This window comes from Poecilia reticulata, chromosome 11, assembly GCF_904066995.2.
Source record: "Poecilia reticulata chromosome 11, P_reticulata-male-v2, whole genome shotgun sequence".
Lineage (NCBI taxonomy): Eukaryota > Metazoa > Chordata > Actinopteri > Cyprinodontiformes > Poeciliidae > Poecilia > Poecilia reticulata.
Genome location: NC_088840.1, coordinates 4,693,747 through 4,704,663, shown reverse-complemented (window position 1 = coordinate 4,704,663; position 10,917 = coordinate 4,693,747).

Here is a 10,917-nt window from a genome sequence, read left to right as displayed (position 1 = left end):
AGGGGGCATTGTAGATCGAAAAAAAAAAAAAAAAAAGGAGTAAATTTGTAGATTTATATCAGAAATTCTCCACCAAAAAAACTGGAAATTTCTGAGCTCCAACAGTCAAAATTGTTCTAGGTTTGAAACTCAAAAAATGTCCACAAGTCAAAGACCTTCAAATTTACGAGCTTAAAAACTGTATATGGTTTCTTTGGGAAATTTCGGATGTTAATATCAAAATATATGTGTTTGTTTTTTTTTTCTTACAAATTTTCTACTTTTACAGCTCAGAAATTTCCTTCATTTTTTTTTTGGCAGAAAAAAATTCTGAAATTGATATCAAAATCTGAGGGGTTTATTTCTTGCACAATTTTAACTTTTAGAGTTCAGAAAATTCTTTTTTTTTTTTCCTCCTAGAAAAATTCTGAAATGAATCTCAATCTGGTTTCCCTCCCCCGCACAAATTTTCACAAACTTTTGGATCTAAAACACTTTGATTTTTGTAGAAAATTTCTGAAATGAATCTCAAAATTTCTGAGGTGTTTTGTGGCAGTACTCCTCTGTTTTTTATTATTATTTTCTATCTACACCGGCCCCAATTCGCTATCATACAGATGCACTCATATTGACTCGATGCTGTAATTCCAGTGAAGCATTCCTGGAATTCTAGAGGATAAATTCCTTTAGGTAAATTCCTCACCGCAAAGGAGGCTAAATGTTTCACCATGAAACACTTTACAGAGTTTTACATTTAAAAAAGTTTGATTTGCCTCACATTTACACAATATTTTTATGTTAATCTTCGTCCTGAGAATACAACAGAAACACATAATTAAATATACAGGTCCTTCTAAAAAAATTTGCATATTGTGATAAAGTTCATTATTTTCCATAATGTAATGATAAAAATTAAACTCATATATTTTAGATTCATTGCACACAACTGAAATATTTCAGGTCTTTTATTGTTTTAATACTGATGATTTTGGCATACAGCTCATGAAAACCCAAAATCCCTGTCTCAAAAAATTAGCATATCATGAAAAGGTTCTCTGAACGAGCAGTTAACCTGATCATCTGAATCAACAAAGTAACTCTAAACACCTGCAAAAGATTCCTGAGGCTTTTAAAAACTCCCAGCCTGGTTCATTACTTAAAACCACAATCATGGGTAAGACTGCTGACCTGACTGCTGTCCAGAAGGCCATCATTGACACCCTCAAGCAAAAGGGTAAGACACAGAAAGACATTTCTGAACAAATAGGCTGTTCCCAGAGTGCTGTATCAAGGCACCTCAGTGGGAAGGAAAAAGTGTGGCAGAAAACGCTGCACAATGACCAGACCCTGACCGGACCCTGAGGAAGATTGTGGAGAAGGGCCGATTCCAGACCTTGGGGGACCTGCGGAAACATCCAGAGCCACCGTGCACAGGCGTGTGCAGGAAATGGGCCACAGGTGCTGCATTCCCCAGGTCAAAGGTCAAGCCACTTTTGAACCAGAAACAGTGGCAGAAGTGCCTGACCTGGGCTACAGAGAAGCAGCACTGGACTGTTGCTCAGTGGTCCAAAGTACTTTTTTCGGATGAAAGCAAATTTTGCATGTCATTCAGAAATCAAGGTGCCAGAGTCTGGAGGAAGACTGGGGAGAAGGAAATGCCAAAATGCCAGAAGTCCAGTGTCAAGTAGCCACAGTCAGTGATGGTCTGGGGAGCCATGTCAGCTGCTGGTGTTGGTCCACTGTGTTTTATCAAGGGCAGGGTCAATGCAGCAGCTATCAGGAGGTTTTGGAGCACTTCATGCTTCCATTTGTTTTCAACTTTATTTTTTATTAAAGAAGACATAAGAGAATATTTCCGGTCCTCCTCAGGCACTGAGTGAAATCATCCAGTTTCTCACACCAGAGCTAATTAAAACAAACTTTCCTGTTGATATCCGGTACCGAGATGCTATCGTGTCAGAATGTCATATGCTCTGTTTCTAAAAGGGCCACCTGTGAGAATCAATAGAAGGAATTTGAAACTGTTGACCATTTCATCACAATCTAAATATGCCATTGAACTATTTTCTGCTTGAGTGACCAGGTCTGTTTGCTGAAAGTGAGAAAGATTCACCTCACCTCTTCTCTTTGTAGCTGCATAGGGCCACAAGGGGGCGCCCATCAGCAAATATTAAGGTTGAGGCTGCAGGTGAGTCAAGTTGCAGACTGGTGTGAACAGAGAGCTCTTTGTCTAATGGTGTTGGCCATCTGAGGAAATATATGACAATAGAATAGAATAGAATAGAATTGAATTGAATAGAATAGAATATACTTTATTGATCCCAAAGGAGAAATTGCTTTATATATGCAAATCTATGTTGGTCTCAGGTCCAGTAAGTTGACTTCAACACAGACACATTCAGGTTCACTGTGTTTATTCTAAGACAAGAGAAATTCAAGTTGGTGGTTATAGCAGTCCAGCAGCTTCTGCTTCTAAATATTAATTAAAATGCAATAAATAACTCTAAACAAACTACAAAGCAATAGGTATCATTGAGTGGTTAGCAGCAGCTAATAGCAGTTGGCAGCAGCTAATTGTTATTTGAACAATTAAACATAGCTACAATGGGCAACATTATCATTGATAACATTTAAAAATGTTATCAATAATAATTGATAACATTATTACATGATAAAATTTAAAAATGTAATCAATGTGTACAAATCATAGCAAAGTTACTCATGAAACACTGTATGTTATTACATCTGTCCAAAATATATTTTTTAAATGTAATACTTGTCAAGAAAACACAGAGCTGATTCTAATACATGCCACAGTTACAGACAGCAACAGAAAAAGGCCATTTCTGAGCTCAAAAAGTCAAACATTTGAGAAAGAGTGAAAAAAAAATGCAGAAATTGTCTGGAAAAACAGAAGCTTCTTTCTAGATTAATCTCACATTTTTAGTTTTTTGGCTGAGATGTACTTTTTTTCCCTATCTACGATGGCTCTAATATGCTGTGGCAGTTTAATATCTGCTTAAAAATCATTTTCAAAAGCTATTTTTAATCTAACAAATGAAAACGGCAAAACAGCCGAAACACAGAGTTCCTTTCAAATTAAGTAAGTGGAACATTGATCCACATATTTAATGTGTATTTGCTTGATTAATTTAATAATGGCTTTTGACAAAATGTAGTATGCGTTGCTTGTTTAAAAACTGATGTTTTTAGGAGCAACTTGACTGAATTAAGAGCAAACATGGTCTAGCCAAAAAACTCTAAATGACCCACACCCACAGTTTAGATTAAAGTGAGACTTCTTTTTCTCTTTCACACCGTTCACCGTTTCTTCCTCCAACACCCGCACACACACAGTTTGTTAGTTATATAACTAATCAAGTTAAAATATGACTTTCGCTTGATTAAAGTCATATTGATTTGTCTCAAGGAATATACAGAGAATTTGAAATAATAATATTAATGTGGAATTAATATTAAGCAGGGCTGGAAGATATAGCTGAAAAACATATCACGATTCAAGCATTTCATATCAGTCGATACCAATAATTATCGATTAGTATTTTGTTTATGTCTGCCACACTGGTAGTATGACCAGTTTTACGTGCACTTTTCATGCCACGTTATTGTTAATTTTTAAGCAGTTATGAGGAACTGTGTGGGGGGGAAACCTCAAACAGCCGCTGTGTACATTACGCAACAGGTTGTTGCTAGGTAACCAATGAACGAGATAAATGATGCCACCAATCTTGCTTGGTTCACAGGTTGAGCAGCTAAACTCTTTCCTTTGCCTACATCTCCCAGAAGGCTGTACGGTTCTGTATCGAAGTTTAGCGAACATTCTATATTTTGAATGTTCTATCAGATGTATTAACCATCGGTATTGATTACGTGTCTATCGCAGTGTGTATTGTTAGCTCTGAACATGAAGTGTAAATCAAGGAGTAGATAGTTTAACCTGTTGAGGAAGTAAATAAAGACTGTAACAAGCGCACACATCCCCACAGTTGATCCCAGGAGTCACACATCCCAGAAAATTTGCACTCAACTCACCCTGCGGCTACAACAAGCGACAAGATGGACCCTGAAGACGCTAAGGAAAAGCTACTTCAATGGTGGTCTAAAAATGAAAGCAGTAAAGTCTTAATTGAAAAAACATATGTTGGACTTACTTTGGGCTTGGGTCTATAATTAAAGTGAATTATAGACCCAATGCCTATAGACCCAATGCCTATAGGTTCGAGTCAGGTTGTTTAGTCCTGATCTAAACTCTAACCTTAACTGGTTCTGAGCCACTCCTGGACGGCTGAGCTTCCCATCGTATCTCTAAGAGCCCAGATTCCCTGCAGAGGCTGGCCTGGGAACGCCTTGGGGTTCCCCCGGAGGAGCTGGAAGAAGTGGCTGGGGAGAGGGAAGTCTGGGCCTCCCTTCTGAAGCTGCTGCCCCCGCGACCCGACCCTGGATGAAGTGGAAGAAAATGGATGGATGGATGGATGGATGGATGGATGGATGGATGGATGGATGGATGGATGGATGGATGGATGGATGGATGGATGGATGGATGGATGGATGGATGGATGGATGGATGGATGGATGGATGGATGGATGGAAACTCATTGTATCTGTGATCTACACAACAGTCCGTGACCATAGATGAGGGCAGGAATGCAGATCGACTGGTAAATTGAGAATTTTGCTTCTCAGCTCTGCTTGCTCTTCACATCGACACTGAGGACTTTATAACTTTCAGTCAAGGAGTGTATGGAATGTTTTGGTCTGTGTGACCCTTCTGTTCAGAAGTTGACCTTTTTTCTCACATGTCCACACCAGAAGAAAAAGCAGAAAAAAAGTCAACTTCTCTTTGCCTGCCACCAGAAAGGGAGAAGTCAGTCAGTCAGTCAGTCAGTCAGTCAGTCAGTCAGTCAGTCAGTCAGTCAGTCAGTCAGTCAGTCAGTCAGTCAGTCAGTCAGTCAGTCAGTCAGTGTCTTCATCCATCCAGAATGTCCTACATGAGATTTGTATAAATTCAAAAGCTGAGTGCACATCCAAGTCACATAAACACCCAGGCGTGCCAGGGTTACATAAGATACACCGAGACAAACACAATCACCGACGTGGATATGATGTAAAGAAGACAACACAGCGCTAGAAAAGTAAAATGGGATTTTCAGCAGTTTTCACAATCTTCTTTACAAATTTAGTTTAAGCTCAGTCAAAATCAGACATGTGCAGGGGCGGATCTACTGGGGTGGCATGGGGTGGGCCACAAACTGAGTTGGGTTTAGGCTCTAGACTCCATGTGGCTCAAATAACAAATTAATGTTTTCATTTTGCAGGTCTGGCTGTTACTGTCCTGGTCTTCCATCGCAGTTTCAATATTTTTTTAGCCACTAATCCGCAAATGAAGGTAATGGTTAAAAAAAAAATTGGATGACACAAGAAAATAGGAATCAAACATACTTACAGAAATTTTAGCAAGTCCATTTTTTTAAAAGCAAATTTGGTAATGACCACCTCAGGACATTTCCTGTATGCAGAACCTTGAGAAAGCAGTGTTCTTTACTGAATCACACCCTCTTCTACTCTCCCTGTGGCTCAGTTGGCCCTTTGGGTTGTCACTGCCCACTTCTGGCTTAAACTCACCAACATCACAGCCCTGTTTAGTCCGCTTTAATCAAACTCTAGTTCATTTGTCTAGAAACCCCACTTCATTTGTGGTGGTGTGAATGTGCAATCAAACCTGTCACTTCAACCAAACCTGGCTCTTGGTTTCGTTGAAGTGAACTCAGGTGGGGTTTTACTAATGGCTTGGTTGTTGCAGTGCCTTGTGAAAGTGAACCGCAACAGCTGAAAATGTAACAAATGTAACAAAATGTAACAAAAAAACTTTGGTCCCTGAATGAATCCAGTCTACCGGGGGTGAAAATACCCACAGTAAAAAGTATATGGTAGAAGGAAAGAAGTTAAGCAGCTCAGTGTTTTCATCCATCCTGTACTACATCAGGCCTGTAGGATATAGACTGTGAAATGGCAAATCATGCAGCTAGATGAGACACTGCAAGCATAGATATTGGTTCATGCAAGTTCTTTTCTTCTAAAACATCAGACAGATATCATCTGTGCTGGCAAACTAAGCTGTAGTTCTGTGTGCATGAGGAGCTGATAATCTTTTCCCTCAGTCTCTCTGAAACACATTTTGGACAGAAGGAAGTGACGCCTTGGAGACTAGTGTTATTTAGTCTAAGACACGTGTCAAACTCAAGGCCCGTGGGCCAAATCCGGCCCGCCATAGCTTTTTATGTAGCTCTCTAGATTCTAGAGCAGTGGTTCTTAACCTTTTTTGAGGTACCGAAACCACCAGTTTCATATGCGCATTCACTGAACCATTCTGTAGTGATAAATAAAATGTTTTTTTTTCACCCCAAATTCAAGACATAGGGGTGACCTAAGTAGAGTCTAGTTGGGTCACCCCAAGATTACTAAGTCTTCTTAAAAGGTAGAGTCTCTGAGAACAGTTCTTCAAAATCTAGTCAGCTCAAAGTCCAGGAACGACCCAAGGTATTTAAAACTTGCCACAGTTTCAACAGGTTGGCCATCGAGAGAAACTGGAACCACTTTAAGGTCTTATTTAGATCATTTAATTAGCTCTACATTCTTAAGAGACTGAAAAATTAATAATAAATAATAAAGACTTTGTGGTATTCTGATTTAGTAAATTATATTAGTTGTGTTACCACCTCCACACCACTAGAGGCAGTAGCCACCCCGAAAAGATGCGACTAAGGAGCAGATTTAGAAGTTCACCGAAAGCTACAGAATTTGGTAAAAACTGAGCTTTGCTGAAGTAATTAAAGACACAAGTTCAAATCCATGCTGAGAGTGGAACTCCTTCAATCCTCCACAGCGCTGATTGGCTAAGCTATGTAACGTGATCCTCTGCAGCAAGTGATGGCAAAGCGGCGCGTCATCACGACTTTACACAAGTGTGTCTTTACCTCCGCGGCAGAGGCTCCGCCGAACCCCTGAGACCGACTCACCGAACCCCTGGGGTTCGATCGAACCCAGGTTAAAAACCACTGGTCTAGACTAAATACTAAATGTGCTTAAATATGTTATCGATCAAATCAATACGGTTTTTATCCGTTTACTGCCAAATTCAGTCCCTCCAGTTTTTCATGAATTTCCACAATAATTCACGCAAAATCAACTAATTCCAGCACAATTGGGAGTTTATTGCAGATTTTTCTCAAAAGTTGTCAAGAGCTATTTTTTACTTGTACTAAACAGCTGCCTCAGCCTTAATTGAGGTCAGATTATGGTCCATGATCTTTACAGCGAGTAATAAAAAGTCTCATTTACCATCATAAATAAGTGCAAATGTTTCCAAATTAGAATTTTTATTTAATTTTAATTTTATTTTATTGCATTCTGGCACAACCAGCCCTTTAAGAGCTTGATTTGGCCCAAAACGAAAATGTGTTTGACTCCCCTGGTGTAGGATGACCAAACCATACACAACATGAACCTGATTTTAAACTACACATTGGCATAAAGGTTATTTTCCCTGGTATATCTGAAGGATCATCTGGCATGTGCAGCAGACGACACGCTCTCTAAATAAACTCCTTCTACACACCCAGCTCAGACCTGTTTGGTTGTACATTTTGTCGGTTTATCTGTATTTCTATTTTTGTGTCCTTATCTTTACATCACTTCCAAGTACATTTGTTAACTGATGTTACCATTTATGCCATCCAACAGTCATTACTTACAAGGAGACGGAGAAGCCAGCGTATGTGGAAGTGGTTGTCGACTCCAGCTGGCCATGACATAAAACTGTGAACTGTCTTGTGGTCTAAAACTAAGTTGCATGCACACATGGGTGTGCCAGACATACATGAGATGTGAGAAGACAGAAACATGCCCCAACATGGGTATGAGCAATACCCATGTATTGTTTATAGATGGGTGTTGAGGATCCAGGTCAAATCGGATCCTCAACATTGTTACTCTTTGCAACGCAGCTCAGCCAGGGTCAAACACAGTCACTGTTAAGCTGCATGCGCTTTCAAGTTTTGCAACAGGTTCTCATGTGGACTGAGTTCTGGATGCTGTCATGGCTAAATATGATTTCATTTTGGCTGTAAAGACGACTTTCTCGTTTGTAGGTGAACCTCCGCCTCAATTCCTTTTTCTTTTCTTTTTTGAAAAAGCAGCTAACATGCCTTTTACCTTCATGTTAGCTGCTTTTCAAAATGGCCAAAAGAAGCATATCACCATATGAAAGTTTTTTATGTTTGAACCCTTGTACTGGAGCAGCTGTTGGAATAACTCCAAGTAATTCACACAAACAGAGAGACAGGAGCTAAATAAGTCTGCAAATGAAGTTTGCAGACTTATTTAAAAACTGGAATAACACACGGAATAAGTATGAATATATATTCATACTCGTTTCTGGTGGAATTATTTTTAGTGAACTTGGAAAAAAAGATAAAACTAACCTCCAAGTATGTTTTCAGCAAGCTGTAAGAGCTTGTTTTATGTCAATAATTCCTTAATATTGATGAAAAAGTAACAGTTCCTTTTGGCAGATTATTTCATTTCTAACATGGGGAAAACATCTTGTTATAAGCAAAATAATGTGCCACTGGAACAAACTATACTTGTTTTTTTGCAACCTACTTCAAGACATTAAAACTAGCAAGCTATTGTTCATGTGTGATTTTGATCTTTGATTCATTCTAGCAGTTTGATCTTTACTAATTTTCCTGTGTTGTCTCTGTTTGGAACGATTGTCTTGCTTTGAAATCCAGGTTTCTTTATTCCCTAGCTTCTTCCTAATAATGTCTCGGTATGTTTCTCTGTTCATCCTGCCTTAAACCACGTTTGGTCTCCCAGAACCGTGTCCTGTAAGACAGCCCGGACCAGAATGTTCCTACTGTTAAGAAAATACATTTAGAATATGCTAGTTTTAAAACTTAACAACTCTTGATTGAAATAGCCTAATTGTAGTTTTAAAATTAATAACTTATTCTGCCCTATTGACCTTTATTTTACTTGTAGTTACAGCAGATTGTTTGCTAGGATCGTTTGAACTGCCCTTTGTGTGTCTGGAAAAACAATCGGGAAAAGTTCCAGCTTTTCACACGGATCTGTGAAAGCCATAAAACAGCAGGAGTTCAGGAGAAGCTCTGCTCCCACTTTATTTAGACAAAGGGGGGCAAATGGCTTTAGATCTTGACTTGCAGGCAGTTCCTGGCTTTAGAGCGAAGGTCAGAGACAGCTCCTGGTTGGATGAGCAAAGATTCGCCTTATTTGAATAAATTAAATACAAGAATAAAAAACTTTCTACACAGAAGTAACAAATTAGATTTTGCTCTTGCAATTCTCCAAAGACGTCTTTGCTTGTCTTTCTTTCTTTCCTTCTTCTTCTTTTCCATTTGTCTCAGGTAAATGAATGTCTGTTTTAGTGTGTTTGAAGTGTCTGTGTTGTCAATGTGAAATTATACTTTTAAATGTTAGAATAAACTTTGAATATGTATGCTGTGGAGCGTTGACTGTCATCTCTGTGTGGCTTTTGTTTCCACACATGGAATCATTGAATCCGGGAGCACAAGAGAATATAAGGAGCCAGAAGTTAATGACTTTATTTCTCTTAACACTACCTAAAAAACTTATCTTTTGGCATAAACATTCCTCCTTCAAACACGGTGTGTGTAACACCACATCGTCCTGGTGTTTAAGTTGTTTGCTACGTTTTCCGGCAATTAGCAAATAAAAATAATGACCTGAAACAGCAGAAATTTTGTCTGATTTAACTTCAGACAGTGAGAACAGTGTGTCTTTTTTAAATTATTTTATTCTCTGTACATAATAAATTGTATTGATCTGGATTGTATTGATCCCACACTCAAACATGTTGTGAAGACATTTTATGTGTTCGATTCTTATTAAACCCATCGTTTCACTATAGGTACAGATGCAAAATGACTCGTCAGCCCGTCGATGAGGCTGTGATGAAGGTTTTGATGAGTGTCATGTCTGACAAGGATGTGAAAGTTTCACATCTTCGGCAAATAGGAGGATTTCTTTAACTTCCTATTTGCAAGACTTCAGAGAAAGGAGAAGACGTTTCTCAGAACGACAATTTATAAAATCAAGAAGTGTAGAAGCACTGACACAAGCGGTTTAATCTTCCTTTGTTTTTGTCATGAAGCCTTTTTTAGGTCTTACCTGAATCGGTTTATTCCTTTGCTGTCAGTTTCCTAGTTTATTCATGTATTTTGGCATTTTGCATTAAATCAATTTGCCTGGCTTTTCTTTTTGGTTTTAGTCCCTTTGACTCCTGTCTGAGTCCATGTTTTATGTGCAGCCCAAGTTTTTTTTTGTGTTTTTTTTTTAATTTAATTTAACTGGTGTTTTGTCCTGGAGGGGCGTGGTTGGGAGGAACGGCCCCCCCGATCTGAACCCAAGCGGTGTTCTGTTGTTGGACTTCTGTGCTCGTCACGGATTGTCCATCACGAACACCATGTTCAGGCATAAGGGCGTCCATATGTGCACTTGGCACCAGGACGCCCTAGGCCGCAGTTCGATGATTGACTTTGTCATCGTCTCATCGGATTTGCGGCCGTATGTCTTGGACACTCGGGTGAAGAGAGGTGCGGAGCTGTCCACTGACCACTACCTGGTGACGAGTTGGCTCCGGTGGTGGGGGAGGAAGCCGGTCAGACCTGGCAGGCCCAAACGTGTAGTGAGGGTCTGCTGGGAACGTCTGGCGGAGTCCCCTGTGAGACGGAGCTTCAACTCTCATCTCCGGCAGAACTTCGAACACGTTCCGGGGGAGGTGGGGGACATTGAGTCTGAGTGGACCATGTTCCGTACCTCCATTGCCGAGGCGGCCTATCGGAGCTGCGGCCGCAAGGTTGTTGGTGCCTGTCG